General features: G+C 49.9%; 1 long non-coding RNA gene across 1 annotated transcript; it reads right to left on the bottom strand.

The window, feature by feature from the left end:
• Positions 1-4,570: 4,570 nt before the first annotated feature.
• Positions 4,571-14,769, bottom strand: LOC113927422. Its single transcript, XR_003521630.2, has 3 exons — positions 14,640-14,769; positions 13,958-14,294; positions 4,571-5,912 (listed from the first exon to the last, which is right to left on the bottom strand). It is a non-coding gene; the product is annotated as an uncharacterized LOC113927422 (long non-coding RNA).
• Between the last annotated feature and the right edge of the window lie 2,432 nt (positions 14,770-17,201).

The raw sequence follows: 17,201 nt of genomic DNA, 5'->3' as shown, positions 1-17,201 counted from the left end.
GCCTTTTTCCTTAAGAAGTGCTGTTGGAGGCCTAGCCCAGGTTCCCAGCAAACCAAGCATCTCAGCAAACGTAATTGGAGCTTTGGTCTGCCTTTGTTCTGCCGCAACGCTTACTACTAGCCGTGGAACACTGAGACACCCAACTGCCAGAAATCTCGTGGTTCCTTGAAGTGGCACCCGGTTCTCCCCGATTCTGGGTTTTTAGGGCATTCCCTCAGAGACCCAGTGCCTTGTTTTCCTCAGATCATCTCCACTTAGCTACGAGTGCTCTCTGCCATATAAATTGGCCTCACTGAGTCCAAGACCCTGTGACTCAGAAGAATGCTTCTTGGCTTTGCCTAGAGAATCAGAGAGGAAGAAAAAGTCACTTTTTCGTCTGAAATTCTTTTTTTTTTTCCTTTTTTGAGATCCCGCCTACCGCCTACTGCACGGGTAGTGTAGGGTACAGGTCACTGCGACAAAGTGTAGGTCGTTCCCGCAGGGAGCTCACAGGCCAATGGGGAAGGGGTCGAGCGAACTTGCAGGTGTGTCCACAGGTCCTGGGCTCAGGGAGAGGGAGGGTAGGCACCCAGCAGCCAGGACCAGAGGGGAACGGGGTGGTGAGGGTGAGGGTGCCTCTGGCATTCAGGGAACTGGGGAGATTCCCAGTCTGCCTCTCAGTGGGGCGTCAGGCCCTCTGACTGTCCCCCTCCCACCCCAGGTGGAGATGCTCCCCCACAAGTGCTGGCCAGCCCTTGGGTGCCAACCCCCATCTGCTTCACCAACCGAGAGGTCAGGGCACCCCAGGCCACACAGCCCCCTGGACTCCATTAGGCCTGAGGTGTAATTCTCAGAGCTGTTCCTGCTTCAAGGCCCTTCCATGCAACTGTCCCTCCCCGGGGGCATTCGGCCCTCCATTCCCCACTGAACACTCACCAGCACTTCAGGTTTCTGTAAATACCTCTCTTGACAAAGGCCTTGCACAGCCCCAAACCTAAATTAAGTCCTCCCATGATAAAACCTATACTTGGCTTTCATGGCATTTAGGGGAACATGCAATTTTGTATTTGGATGTGTGGTTATCTGTTTTATATTTAGCTTCCTACTAGACTGCCATCTGCACGGGGCAGGACCCCTGAGCCCCAGGCCCAGTGCTGGCTCCGTGCAGATGCTGAGCAAACTTTTGTGCACACTGGAGGCGTGGCTGCAGTGCGAGGGAGGGGAGGGGGTGGCACCCAGTGTCCGTGGTTGATGGCGCCCATATGCCATTCAGCACATGGAGGGCAAGTCTGCGGGGAAGACACACCAAAAGATGAGGAGAGAGGAGCAGACTTGCTTAAGGGCCAGAGTCTAATCTCTCAATCCCGTTAGTGTATTTTTGTGCTGGTTGGTAAAACCACATTTGGAGATAACAATGAAAATCAAAATCTGAGCTCTGTCATTAGGGCGTGGAAGCCCTAAGGACAGTGTGGGTGGGACCATCCCCGCCCCAGAGAGCAGAGACCTGCAGTTTACCGTGCATGCTCCCACAGCCCCAGCCCCTCCTGCCAAGTCCAGCCAAGAGTCCGTGGGGAGGTTGGAGCCCTGGTGCAGGACCGCCCCCAGTAGTGGTCCCCCGGATTGAGTGTGTGGGGAGACGAGCCTGAATGTAGGGCGGCTGGACAGGGTGGTGGGCTGCACCAAGACACTGCCCCACTGCCCCGTGAACGCAGTGCAGTCAGAAGGCCGGCAGTTCCTCCTGCACACCACGGCTGAGTATGTGACTTTCCCTGAGTCTGCTGCAGGCTACGCTGACATGGGAAAGAGGTTCAAGTCTCTCTGGAGCTCGGTTTTCAACAAGAAAAGAGGAACGTTGCACCAGTTTTATGGGAAGATATATGAAAATAATTACATGTCGCTAATGAGAGTGAAAAGTACAAATGGTGCAGAATCTGAGACTTCTGCATATTCTATAGTACGTCATCTTTCTGCTACAGGGCTGGGCTATTGACTGACTACATACCAATTATGATACCTCACTTCATATGCACTTGAGGGGACAGTAAATCTGCCTGTCGGGGTTTTCAGTACAGCTCCCATGACAAAGCCATCTGAGCCGGCACAAAACCCGACTGCACCTCATCTTTCCTCCCATCTGTCCAGCCCTACCCATCTATCTACCATCTACCCGTCTCGCTGGCCCTATGTCCACCTCCCCGTCCGTGCAGACATCTACCCGTCATGTGTCCACCTCCCCGTCCGTACAGACATCTACCTGTCATGTGTCCACCTCCCCGTCCGTACAGACATCAACTCGTCATGTGTCCACCTCCCCGTCCGTACAGACATCTACCCGTCATGTGTCCACCTCCCCGTCCGTACAGACATCAACTCGTCATGTGTCCACCTCCCCGTCCGTACAGACATCTACCCGTCATGTGTCCACCTCCCCGTCCGTGCAGACATCTACCCGTCATGTGTCCACCTCCCCGTCCGTACAGACATCTACCTGTCATGTGTCCACCTCCCCGTCCGTACAGACATCAACTCGTCATGTGTCCACCTCCCCGTCCGTACAGACATCTACCCGTCATGTGTCCACCTCCCCGTCCGTACAGACATCAACTCGTCATGTGTCCACCTCCCCGTCCGTACAGACATCTACCCGTCATGTGTCCACCTCCCCGTCCGTGCAGACATCTACCCGTCATGTGTCCACCTCCCCGTCCGTACAGACATCTACCCGTCATGTGTCCACCTCCCCGTCCGTACAGACATCTACCCGTCATGTGTCCACCTCCCCGTCCGTGCAGACATCTACCCGTCATGTGTCCACCTCCCCGTCCGTACAGACATCAACTCGTCATGTGTCCACCTCCCCGTACATACAGACATCTACCCGTCATGTGTCCACCTCCCCGTCCGTACAGACATCTACCTGTCATGTGTCCACCTCCCCGTCCGTACAGACATCAACTCGTCATGTGTCCACCTCCCCGTCCGTACAGACATCTACCCGTCATGTGTCCACCTCCCCGTCTGTACAGACATCAACTCGTCATGTGTCCACCTCCCCGTCCGTGCAGACATCTACCCGTCATGTGTCCACCTCCCCGTCCGTGCAGACATCTACCCGTCATGTGTCCACCTCCCCGTCCGTGCAGACATCTACCCGTCATGTGTCCACCTCCCCGTCCGTGCAGACATCTACCCGTCATGTGTCCACCTCCCCGTCCGTGCAGACATCTACCCGTCGTGTGTCCACCTCCCCGTCCGTGCAGACATCTACCCGTCGTGTGTCCACCTCCCCGTCCGTGCAGACATCTACCCGTCGTGTGTCCACCTCCCCGTCCGTGCAGACATCTACCCGTCGTGTGTCCACCTCCCCGTCCGTGCAGACATCTACCCGTCGTGTGTCCACCTCCCCGTCCGTGCAGACATCTACCCGTCGTGTGTCCACCTCCCCGTCCGTGCAGACATCTACCCGTCGTGTGTCCACCTCCCCGTCCGTGCAGACATCTACCCGTCGTGTGTCCACCTCGCCGTCCGTGCAGACATCTACCCGTCGTGTGTCCACCTCCCCGTCCGTACAGACATCTACCCGTCATGTGTCCACCTCCCCATCCGTGCAGACATCTACCCGTCATGTGTCCACCTCCCCGCCCGTAAAGCCATCTATACATCCAATGCATGTCTGTGGAGCACTTACAACGAGCAGTGCTCACTCCTGAAGACAGAGAGGAGAACTTGTTTACCCTCAGAACTCACATTCCAGTCGAAGAGACGAGGAAGGGCAGCTTGCACTGTTGGGGGACATGCAGGGCAGCACAGCCCTAGGAGGGGGATCTGGGAAGCCTTTCTAGTGTAGATGTCAACTAGGATATGACTTGAAGGGCAATCAGAACAGATTAGTGGATGGCATGTGCAGGTGATGCAAATGCTCAGAAGAGAACACAGCCTCCTGTCCACTGCCCACACTGCCTCTCCCGCCCACCTCCCCTCTCTGCTCTGCCCAGGTTCCCTCCTCTCCTACCACCTTCTCAAAGGGTGCAGGCAAAGGCTCTGTGCACTGGTCATGGTTGGTAGAAGAATGAAGTGGTTAAGCACAGGGAAATATTTCAGGCACTTGTTTGGAAGTTTTAAATCTGCCGGGTGCAGAAACTACTGTGTGCACACACACGGAGCTGTCCACCCTAGATTCGGTCTTCCCGGTGTCTAAACCCTTCTAAACCAATAGAGGCACGCCCCTCTGCTTGCCCAGTCAGGTAGGAACACAGAAGGATAACTCTGCGGCAGCTAACCCAGTGGAGGTGGTGTCTAGGGTGCAGACAGACCCCAGCCCATTGCTCACACTGGTGCCCCTGGCATCGGCCTCCCTCTGTAGGACCCGCGTGGGGCAGAGCAGATGTCTTGAAAATGCCAGTGCTGATGGGCTTCTGCTAAACCTTCAGTGCTCTGTATTTTACAAAATAACACCAAGACTAGGTCAGCCACACAAAATTATCATTTTAGGAGCAAAGCAGTTGAATATTGACAATTTAATATGGTTCATGTTGTTTTGCCTAAATGTGAACATTTAGATTTTACAAGGAGCTTCCTGGTAACACTGTCTCTTTGCTTCAGAGATTCTGACCCTCGAACGAACCACATGCCTAATCAGGCTGGTGTTCTTCCGACCTTGCAGACAAGGAAATGGGTGCTCTGAGCCACTTGACTCACATGTGGTGACAGGGACCGAGGTTTTCGGATTCCAAATGTGGAGCTCCTGCCCTTAGCTCTAAGGGATTGGCAGGCCCTGGGCTCTGCTCTCCCACGGTGGCTGGCTGACCTGAATCCAGGCTCTAAGGCCAAGCCAGCCCCAGGCGAGGGCACTCAGGGACCTTGGACCAGCTTGCTGCTCTTTGGGATCAGGTCTCCTAGTCGGGGGCCTGACCTGACGCTCGTCCGTCTGGGACCAGCAGACACATGGCGCATGCGCTCACCCTCGCCCCCACCTGCCCACTGCCCACAGTAGCCAACACTCATCACTCATCATGATCCTCCCCAACCCGCCAGGACCTCAGTCTCCCCACCTAGCATGCCGGCCACCTCCATGCATCATCACCTTGACCTCAAGACAGAGCCGAGAAGTTGGTGAAACCCTCCCCAGGCAAGATGGATGCACAGGTCCAGAAGGCTACCCCCATGCCTGGGAGCCCCGTCCTTTGCACCAGACATCAGTTTGCTGCCTCTCCTCCAAATCACACCTTCAATTGTGCAAAAACCAGCCTACTCACCGAGAGCTCTGGAGGGGAGGGTGGGGATGGGGGCCCCACGGTGTGAACGAGCTCAGTGCCACTGAGCTGTGTGCGCTCCAAACCGTCCTGGCAGTGCGTTTTGTGTTGTGTCTACCACAACTCAAAAGTTTGAGGGAAATGAAAGTAAACACTGAGCTCTTAAGGAGTCCAGCTATACCTGTGAATAATTTTGCCTGTCACCCCGGCCTAATGAAACGTCACGGTGTTGACCAGAAGACAAGGCCATTGATGAGCTGTATGATTCTGGGTAAGTTTCTGAGTCTCATTTCTTCAACTGCATCATGGGGGTAAGTCAACAGCTCACCACGCTGTGGGGACCAAACACGCTGGGTAGAAAGAAGCTGCTTTGGTGGCTGCAAATGGTTCACGGGACGTGATTTTGCTTCATGACAAGAACAGCAGTCTGCTCACGTGGTCATCCCAAATCTACAACCAGCCCTCACCCTCCGTGAAATTCAGACACTGAACACACCTGTTTCTTACAAGGAACCGTGGTCCACATGCAGGTTGATAGACGAGGGAGGATCATTTCTGGTCTTCGATGTTGTCGACTAAGAGGTTTTGAGTTTATTTGATCTTCGGTTTTCCATGTAAGTAACTGTGAGAAAGTGAGGTGCCAAAAGTTCTGCCTTGAGCTGATGTGCAGTCACTCGTCCTCTGTATAAACAAAGGCTTCACTAAGCAAATGGGCGGGTAAGAGAGGACCGCGGACAGAATGCTTATTCTCTCAGAGGCTCGGGGTTTCATGCACCCCCGCACCGGCCAGCCCCCTGCCAGGCAAATGGAGCCCCACCTGGTCCGAGGGCATGGACCTGAGGGGCAGGCCTCAGCAAGCGGGGACCCTAGGAGGATGGGGCAAGGCCTGGAGCCTGGCAGGGATGCTGAGAGGGGCCAGGCAGAGGCGGGCAACGGAGCCTGGCAGGTGGAGGACTGGCCCCGGGTCCCATATGCAGCTGCGAAGGCACGAAAAGACGAGAGCAGACATAAGGTGTAGAAAGCCTTAACTTTCTCATGTTCAAAATGGGTGCGCAACTGAGGAGCGGGGCCCCGAGTTCTCAGCTCCTCCGGGAGGAGATTGGGAGGCCACCATTTTTGCCTGGTCCTCCAAGGCTGTACCGAGAGCTTGCAGGGAACAAAAGCTCCTGAGATCAAACCCGAGCAGCTTGCTTAGCCCGGACTGACAAGGGCGGGGCAATTCCGCCTCCGGCAAAGACATTTGGGAACCACGGCAACAGGCCCCTCCCCCAGAAGATCAGCACGAACAGCCAGCAAGCCAAGACCAAGTTTACCGATCAAGGAGAACGGGAGAACTCCAGCGCTAGGGGAATACTGCACATAGAATTCATGGCTTTTTTTACCATGATTCATTAGTTCATCAAAGTTAATTTTTTTAACTGTTTTTTTTTAATTTTTCTTTTTCCCCTTTTCAACCAACATCTTATCAATCCCTTTTTGAAAAAAAACATTTTTTATTTTTCATTTTTAGAGTCATATTTTATCGCTTCATAGGAGTTACCCTTATTTTTGGCATATATATATAAGTTGTTCTCTCTTTAAAATTTTGAGATACAGTTTCTTCTAACAGATCAAAATATACCCTAATCACTAGTGTATGGCTTTGTACTAGTCTCCTGCCTGATCACATTCACTCCCTTTTCTCTTTTTTTTTTTTTTGAATCATCTTTCTTTTTTCAAACAACTTATCTTATCAATTCCTTTTATAAAATCTTTTATAATTTTCATCTTTACAGTCATCTTCCATCCATTCATTGTATCAACCCTTATTTTGTATATATATGTCTTTCTTCCTTTAAAATTTTAGGAGGCACTTTTTTCTAACAGACCAAAATACGCCCAAAATGTAGTGTGTGGCACTGATCTATGCACTAGCCTGATCATATTTGATCACATTCTGCTTTTTTTGTATTGTACTGTTTTTGTTTTTATCTTTTTTTTTCCTCTTTCTTTTTTCTTTCTTTCCCTTTCTTTTCCCCTGGTTTCAGGTCTTTTCTGATTTGTATACAGTATATTTGCTGGGGACATTGTTAACCTGTTAGCATTTTGTTCTCTCATTCATCTATTCTCCTCTGGATAAAATGACAAGACAAAAAAAATCACCTCAGCAAAAAGAACAAGAGATAGTACCGTCAGCCAGGGACCTACTCAATACGGACATTAGTACGATGTCGGACCTAGAGTTCAGAATCATGACTTTAAAGATACTAGCTGGGCTTGAAAAAAGCGTGGAAGTTATTAGAGAAACCTTTCTGGAGAAATAAAAGAACTAAAATCTAACCAAGTCGAAATCAAAAAGGCGATTGATGAGGTGCAATCAAAAATGGGGGCACTAACTGCTAGGCTAAATGAGGCAGAAGAGAGAATCAGCGATATAGAAGACCAAATGATGGAAAATGAAGAGGCTGAGAAAAAGAGAGAGAAACAACTACAGGATCACAAGGGCAGAATTCGAGAGATAAGTGATATGATAAGACGAAACAACATTAGAATAATTGGGATCCCAGAAGAAGAAGAAAGAGAGAGGGGGCAGAAGGTATATTAGAGTAAATTATAGCAGATAACTTCCCTAATGTGGGGAAGGAAACAGGCATCAAAATCCAGGAGGCACAGAGAACCCCTCTCAAAATCAATAAAAATAGGTCAACACCCCGACACCTAATAGTAAAACTTACGAGTCTCAGAGACAAAGAGAAATCCTGAAAGCAGCTCGGGAGAAGAGATATGTAACCTACAATGGTAGAAACATTAGATTGGCAACAGACCTATCCACAGAGACCTGGCAGGCCAGAAAGGACTGGCATGATATCTTCAGAGCACTAAACGAGAAAAATATGCAGCCAAGAATACTATATCCAGCTAGGCTGTCATTGAAAATAGAAGGAGAGATAAAAAGCTTCCAGGACAAACAAAAACTAAAGGAATTTACAAACACGAAACCAGCCCTCCAAGAAATATTGAAAGGGGCCATCTAAGCAAAGAGAGAGCCTAAAAGCAGCATAGATCAGAAAGGAACAGAGACAATATACAGTAACAGTCACCTTACAAGCAATACAATGGCACTAAATTCATACCTTTCAATAGTTACCGTGAATGTAAATGGGCTAAATGCCCCAATCAAAAGACACAGGCTATCAGATTGGATTAAAAAACAAGACCCATCAATATGCTGTCTGCAAGAGGCGCATTTTAGACCCAAAGACACCCCCAGATTGAAAGTGAGGGGGTGGAAAACCATTTACGATGCTCATGGACACCAAAAGAAAGCTGGGGTGGCAATCCTTATATCAGACAAATTAGATTTTAAACCAAAGAATGTAATAAGAGATGAGGAAGGACACTATATCCTACTTAAAGGGTCTATCCAACAAGAAGATCTAACAATTGTAAATATCTATGCCCCGAACATGGGAGGAGCCAATTATATAAGGCAATTAATGACAAAAGCGAAGAAACACATTGACAACAATACAATAATAGTGGGGGACTTTAACACCCCCTGACTGAAATGGACAGATCATCTAAGCAAAAGATCAACAAGGAAATAAAGACTTTAAATGACACACTGGACCAAATGGACTTCACAGACATATTCAGAACATTCCATCCCAAAGCAACGGAATACACATTCTTCTCTAGTGCCCATGGAACATTCTCCAGAATTGATCACATCCTAGGTCACAAATTAGGTCTCAACTGGTACCAAAAGATTGGGATCATTCCCTGCATATTTTCAGACCACAATGCTTTGAAACTAGAACTCAATCACAAGAGGAAAGTTGGAAAGAACTCAAATACATGGAGGCTAAAGAGCATCCTACTGAAGAATGAATGGGTCAACCAGGAAATTAAAGAAGAATTTAAAAAATTCATGGAAACCAATGAAAATGAAAACACAACTGTTCAAAATCTTTGGGATACAGCAAAGGCAGTCCTGAGAGGAAAGTATATAGCAATACAAGCCTTTCTCAAGAAACAAGAAAGTTCTCAAATACACAACCTAACCTTACACCTAAAGGAGCTGGAGAAAGAACAGCAAATAAAGCCTAAACCCAGCAGGAGAAGAGAAATAATCAAGATCAGAGCAGAAATCAATGAACTAGAAACCAAAAGAACAGTAGAACAGATCAACGAAACTAGGAGCTGGTTCTTTGAAAGAATTAACAAGATTGATAAACCCCTGGCCAGACTGATCAAAAAGAAAAGAGAAATGACCCAAATCAACAAAATCATGAATGAAAGAGGAGAGATCACAACCAACACCAAAGAAATACAAACAATTATAAGAACATATGAGCAACTCTATGCCAGCAAATTAGATAACCTGAAAGAAATGGGTGCAATCCTAGAGATGTATCAACTACCAAAAATGAACCAGGAAGAAATAGAAAACCTGAACAGACCTATAGCCACTAAGGAAATTGAAGCAGTCATCAAAAATCTCCCAAGAAACAAAAGCCCAGGGCCAGATGGCTTCCCAGGGGAATTCTATCAGACATTTAAAGAAGAAATAATACCTATTCTCCTGAAACTCTTCCAAAAAATAGAAATGGAAGGAAAACTTCCAAACTCATTTTATGAGGCCAGCATTACCTTGATCCCAAAATCAGACAAAGACCCTATCAAAAAGGAGAATACAGACCAATATCCTTGATGAACATGGATGCAAAAATTCTCACCAAAATACTAGCCAATAGGATCCAACAGTACATTAAAAGGATTATTCACCACGACCAAGTGGGATTTATCCCTGGGCTGCAAGGATGGTTCAACATCCGCAAATCAATCAACATGATACAATACATTAACAAAAGAAAGAACAAGAATCATATGATCCTCTCAATAGATGCAGAAAAAGCATTTGACAAAGAACAGCATCCTTTCTTGATCAAAACTCTTCAGAGTATAGGGATAGAGGGCACATACCTCAATATCATAAAAGCCATCTATGAGAAACTTACAGCCAGTATCATTCTCAATGGGGAAAAGCTGAGAGCTTTTCCCCTAAGGTCAGGAACACGGCAGGGATGTCCACTCTCACCACTGCTATTCAACATAGTATTAGAAGTCCTAGCCACAGCAATCAGACAACAAAAAGAAATCAAAGGCATCCAAATCGGCAAAGAGGAAGTCAAACTCTCACTCTTTGCAGATGATATGATACTGCATGTGGAAAACCCAAAAGACTCCACCCCAAAACTGCTAGAACTCATACAGGAATTCAGTAAAGTGGCAGGATATAAAATCAATGCACAGAAATCAGTGGCATCCCTATACACCAACAACAAGACAGAAGAGAGACAAATCAAGGAGTCGATCCCATTTACAACTGCACCCAAAACCATAAGATACCTAGGAATAAATTTAACCAAAGAGGCAAAGGATCTGTACTCAGAAAACTATAAAATACTCATGAAAGAAATTGAAGAAGACACAAAGAAATGGAAAAACGTTCCATGCTCATGGATTGGGAGAACCAACATTGTGAAGATGTCAATGCTACCTAGAGCAATCTACACATTCAATGCAATCCCCATCAAAATACCATCCACTTTTTTCAAAGAAATGGAACAAATAATCCTACAATTTGTATGGAACCAGAAGAGACCCCGAATAGCCAGAGGAATATTGAAAAAGAAAAGCAAAGCTGGTGGCATCACAATTCCAGACTTCCAGCTCTATTACAAAGCTGTCATCATCAAGACAGTATGGTACTGGCACAAAAACAGACACATAGATCAATGGAACAGAATCGAGAGCCCAGAAAGGGACCCTCAACTCTATGGTCAACTCATCTCTGACAAAGCAGGAAAGAACATCCAACGGCAAAAAGATAGTCTCTTCAACAAATGGTGTTGGGAAAATTGGACAGCCACATGCAGAAGAATGAAACTGGACCATTTCCTTACAACACACACAAAAATAGACTCCAAATGGTTGAAAGACCTAAACGTGAGACAGGAGTCCATCAAAATCCTAAAGGAGAACACAGGCAGCAACCTCTTCGACCTCAGCCGCAGCAACTTCTTCCTAGAACCATTGCCAAAGGCAAGGGAAGCCAGGGCAAAAATGAACTATTGGGATTTCATCAAGATAAAAAGCTTTTGCACAGCAAAAGAAACAGTCCACAAAACCAAAAGATAACTGACAGAATGGGAGAAAATATTTGTAAATGATATATCAGATAAAGGGCTAGTATCCAAAATCTATAAAGAACTTATCCAACTCAACACCCAAAGAACAAATAATCCAATCAAGAAAGAGGCAGAAGACAGGAACAGACATTTTTCCAAAGAAGACATCCAAATGGCCAACAGACACATGAAAAAGTGCTCACCATCGCTTGGCTCAGGGAAATCCAAATCAAAACCTCCATGAGATACCACCTCACACCCGTCAGAATGGCTAAAACTAACAAGTCAGGAAACGACAGATGTTGGCAGGGATCTGGAGAAAGGGGAACCCTCCTACACTGTTGGTGGGAATGCAAGCTGGTGCAGCCCCTCTGGAAAACCGTATGGAGGTTCCTCAAACAGTTGAAATTAGAGCTACCGTTCGATCCAGCAATTGCACTACTGGGTATTTACCACAAAGATACAAATGTAGGAACCCGAAGCGGTACGTGTACCCCGATGTTTATAGCAGCAATGTCCATAATAGCCAAACTAGGGAAAGAGCCAAGATGTCCATCAACAGATGAATGGATAAAGAAGAGGTGGTATATATACACAATGGAATATTATGCAGCCATCAAAAGGAATGAGATCTTGCCATTTGCCACGACGTGGATGGAACTGGAGGGTGTTATGCTGAGTGAAATAAGTCAATCAGAGAAAGACATGTATCATATGACCTCACTGATATGAAGAATTCTTAATCTCAGGAAACAAACTGAGGGTTGCTGGAGTGGTGGGGGGTGGGAGGGATGGGGTGGCTGGGTGATAGACTTTGGGGAAGGTATGTGCTATGGTGAGCGCTGTGAATTGTGCAAGACTGTTGAATCATAGATCTGTACTTCTGCAACAAATAATGTAAGATATGTTAAGAAAAAAGAAAAAGAAGAAGATAGCAGGAGGGGAGGAATGAAGGGGAGTAAGTCGGAGGGGGAGACGAACCATGAGAGACGATGGACTCTGAAAAACAAACTGAGGGTTCTAGAGGGGAGGGGGGTAGGGGGATGGGTTAGCCTGGTGATGGGTATTCAAGAGGGCACGTTCTGCATGGAGCACTGGGTGTTATGCACAAACAATGAATCATGGAATACTACATCAAAAACTAATGATGTAATATATGGTGATTAACATAACAATAAAAAATTAAAAAAAAAATCCAAGCATTTCAGTATCACCTTATAAATATTGCCATATTGGCATACCACCATAAGAATTACTTGTATTTTATAAATGAAGATGTTTTTATCCAAATAAAAAATTATCTAATAAAAAAAATGGGTGCGCAATCTCCACCATATACTCACCTGCAGACTTCCTAAGACTACATGAGCACATGCAGAAGGGGGTGAGTCTCCTGGTCAATGTATCTGTTAGTGACAACATTGCTAAAAGCAGGATGGTGCGGGGCCCAGCGCTTGTCCCTCTGAACGTGCCCAGAGTCCGTTCCTGTGCAGGGGCATTTTAAAGACGCCCTCTGCCCCAACACGGTCACGCCTGGTCCTCAGGAGCTGCCTGGCCCTGGACTCCACAGCACCTCACAGGGCCATGTTGCAAGGCCTCGACGGGCCAGTAGCTCCAACTCTTGCATGAATGCGCTTCACTCGCTAATCTACATATTCAGAAGCAGTAAGATACTTGGGTTTTGTTTTTGCTCCTCTGTCTTTCCAATGGGAGCTTGGGAGTGCAGAGGGTGCAGCGGGCATTCCATCCACCCTGGAGGGTGATGCCCACACCAGCGTCCCATCACCTCCTGCCCTGGAAGCCTTCGGCTAAGCATGGGGTGGACTCCAGGACTGTTTATTTGAGGGTGGATCTGCATCACAATAAGGGGTCAGATGTCCGTGTCCCCCTTGTCTAGAAGCTTCCAGCAGCTGGAAGAAGCATGCCCAGAGGAGAGTCTCAGGACAACAGTGCTAACCCAGATGGCCTCCCTGCCTGAGTGTCCAGATCTGATTCTGCAGCGGCAGTGCCCGGCACCAAACACCTGGCTGCTGGACCTGCCTGCTCACGTGAGGGTGTCCAGGTGTGCACACACACTCAAGCTTGGGGGGGGAGGTAGCCGAGCTACAGCCCTGGTACACGTGATATGCGTGTGGGATATGCTGTAGACACGTATGCACCATCATCTAATACAGAACCCTACCTGGAGCTGACCCAATGTGCTAACTCTTCAGAGCACTTTCGGGATCATGATCCCAGCAACCCAATCTTTCCTCTGAGGCCTTCTCTGGGCCAGGTGGCATGCAGGGCCCCAGATGTGGGTAATGTCACCTGCTGCAGACCTGCCCAACGGATAGAGTAGTGTCTTTTCTCTCTTGACATTTGAGGAAACTGAGGCCCAGAGGGTGTGCACAGCCCCAGGCCATGTGCCAGGGCAGTGGTGCCCAGATGAGCATGGTGGAGGCCAGCTGGCCCTGGGTGATTGGTCATGCCCTTCTGCTGCGTCACAAAAGGAGGACCACCTCCAAATATGTGCTCTCATGGTGGCCAGGCCCATGTGTACAACGTACCTACCTGGACGGATGTTTCAGGAGGTGTCGGGTTCCCCGGCTCCAAGTCACCCACACACGATGTCCCACCAATGCTGCAGGTGAAGCCAGGAGGGACCTCTGCCTCAGAAGCAGATTCCTTGCTGAGCAGGGTGACGTGTCACAGAAGGACAGCTTAGATGAGATGCATTTCCCAGGTGAGCAAGGACGCGGCATCCATCACCAAGGAACGGAACAGGATCGAGCGTTGTCCTTCCAGGAAAGAACTCTTCTAAACGGGTAACTCGCATTCTGCTAACATTCCAGGCAAGTTACTGCTCATGATTCAGACACAAGTGCCTTCAGTCAGGCTGATAATGGAACTAAGTTAATGAAAAGGGTTGAATTTCACAAAACTTATATTTTGCACCAGACACTTGCTTCAATCTGCACTTTTTGTGGAAGGCCTGATTGAGACAGAAAGTTGATCTCGTGGAAACTAAGATAAATACATTTTTGTTGTATTTCTTTTTCGGTTGTTACATGCGCTTACAGAGCACAGACTTGACGAACGAGAAAGGGGGGCCAGTGAGGTGAGCAGACCCGCGCTAGGGAGGAGGGAGACTCCCGGGCCAGCGGGAGGCGTGGGGCAGCCGTGGCAGAGAGGGCAGCCACGCGGGACCGGGTCCTGCAGTTAACTCTGACTCCAAGGAGCCTGCAACACAAACCTGACAGCCGGACTCCACAGACATGCTTTCCTGGCGGGGCCTCCTCTGCTCTGCCAGCTCTGGAGGCTTCCGGCTGCTGAGGCTGGGGAAGAATCACGCCCTCTCAGGACACTGCAGTCAGCAGCTCCTTGGACAGAGAATTAGGTGGTGTTTTCAAAGGAACTATTTTAAGCTTCAGGGAAACAAGTCCCGGAGGCACCCTTGTGAAATGAGGGAGGGTGTCAGAAGGTGGGTCATCCTTGGCTCCACAGGCTGCCCCCAGATTCCAGGGCAGGCAGGAGGCCCGGCTGCCTCCAGCTCCACCCACGCACTCACTGACCCTAGCAACCTCTCCGGAACCGCCCATTCCTACCAGACTGTGGCCCTCTGCTGTCCAGCCAGCTCAGGACCCACCACACACTGCCCTCTCTCAAAGTTCCAAGATCCTGGTGTTCTGCAAGGCACACGTGCATGTTCATGTGCATGCACACACATGCACACGTGTGCACACTCAAGCACACTGTCATGATGCTTACCCACACTCGCACACCCATGTATCCATGTACACACGTGTGCAAACACACACACTCACACACCAGTGTGCACACACTGTCACAATGCTTACCCGCACACTCGCACGCCCACGTGTCCATGAACATACGTGTGCAAACACATGCACACACTCACACACCAGTGTGCACACGCGGTCACAATGCTTACCTGCACACTCGCACGCCCATGTGTCCATGTACACACATGTGCAAACACATGCACGCACTCACACACCAGTCTCTCGTTACAGGTACTTGAAGGACAGGGATTTCCTGGACCCCATGAGGAGAACCTCCCTGACAAGCACCTGTGTGCTTTCCAGCAGCTCACCCAGAGCTGCCCATTCAGGGCCTGCCCCCCTTCCCCCTCGGGAGGTTCTGCACGCTTGTGCAACTCAATGTGGGGGCAGCTGACTTCCCGCAACCCCTTTCTAAAGGGGACCCTAGCCATGAACCACGCCGTGCCACCAGGACTGCAGCTGCGGACGAAGCTTCGGGGCACCTGTGGGGCCCCACCCACCCTCGTGGGGCCCATCCCTGCCACCCCCGCCCCGTCCCTCCAACCCCCTGCAGCCAGGATGCATAGGCCCAGACGAGGCCTCCTCCCTCAGAACCCAGGCTCCAGGCCGCCTCTGACGCTTAACTTTCTGGAACTTGCCACCTTGTTTTCTAGCTTGCTTTGTGGCAACAGCACTGCAGGCTGGACATATTGCTGCTGCCGGTAAATATTTACACAAGTCAGCCTGACAGGCGCTCGCCCCTGCACAGCTGGTGGGAGGATGCGCGGCAGCCAGCCCCACACAGACACGCTTCCGATGGGATTGGGCGCTGCGGGGGAGCCTGGAAGGCCGGGGGCTGGGGGCTGCTGCTGCCCCCGGGGCCGGCCCCGACCGTGTGCTGGGGAGTCCACAGCCAGGCCTCTCTCCTGCAGCAGGCCAGGTCCCGAGAGGCACCATGGGTCCAAGCGTCCGAGATAAGACCCTGCATCCTTCGTCATTCCCTCTTCTGAACACACCTTTGTTTTCACGTCATTCACGAGACCCTCTTGCTGGGGGCCGCCCGTGAAGACACTGCAGAGAGGCCTGTGTTCCTGTCCAGGAGGGCCTGTACGCCAACCCCGCCAGCAGTGTAGCACCTCTGAGCCCTGGGGCGCTGGCTTAGCTCCGGGGGGACCCTCTGCTGTCAGCCCGTGAATCTGCATTTACAGGGGCGTGTCAGACGTGTGCGTGGAGACCATACGCTGAGTTGAAAGTCAGCGTCTGTCGTTAGTGAGGGTGGCAGTCACCCATGTCACTGGGACGTCCTTGAGGAAGGCCACAGGGATCTTGGCGGCCACCTCAGGCCCCACCAGGTGAGGGAGGAAAACAGTGTTGTCGACCGTCCAGCCACACTTCGCTGCCAGGACCTGAGGGCATGGCTCACAGCGTCCAGTGCCGGAAAGAGCAGATATCTGGGGAAAGCCGAAGAGTCATGTTAGGCTGACCGCTGTGCAGAAGAAAGCAGGGTTAGGACCAGATGTGCAGGGGACCCAGATGAGCGAGTAGCCACCATCGCTGAGGGTTCTGCTCCTCTCTGCCCAGAGAACGCAGATGTCAGGGAGGAAGAGGCCAGAGGGAAGAGACGACCGGTCACCCAGCAGCAGGCAGCAGAAGGCAGGAGTAAGTCAGGATCTCACCTCCTCCTGCAGTACATGGCCCACGGCCCACGCTGAGAAATAGGCGGGACAGGGGTCAGGCAAGGGCTGTTTCCTGGGCCTGCCCCTGACTGTCAGGATGAGATTTTTTTCCTCCCCTTGCCTTCCTAACTTGGAACAAGTATCCAGGAAAAAAAAAGGGAGAAGGGAAAGCCCACCCCACCCTCCTTTCCCCATCTGGCCCGCCTCCCACTTCCTCCCTGTTGTCCCTCCTCCTGGAGCTGAAGCTTCTGGAGGGAGCTCCACTCCCAGGTGTTGGGGACTCTGCTTTCCAAGGGCGGACGTGATCAGCACGCATGGCTCTCAGCCTTCCAGATGGTCTGTGCTCTGTTGTGTGAT

Source organism: Zalophus californianus, chromosome 7, assembly GCF_009762305.2.
Source record: "Zalophus californianus isolate mZalCal1 chromosome 7, mZalCal1.pri.v2, whole genome shotgun sequence".
NCBI classification, from domain to species: domain Eukaryota; kingdom Metazoa; phylum Chordata; class Mammalia; order Carnivora; family Otariidae; genus Zalophus; species Zalophus californianus.
The sequence above is the reverse complement of the archived record's forward strand: the minus strand, read 5'-3'. Positions and strand labels throughout refer to the sequence as shown.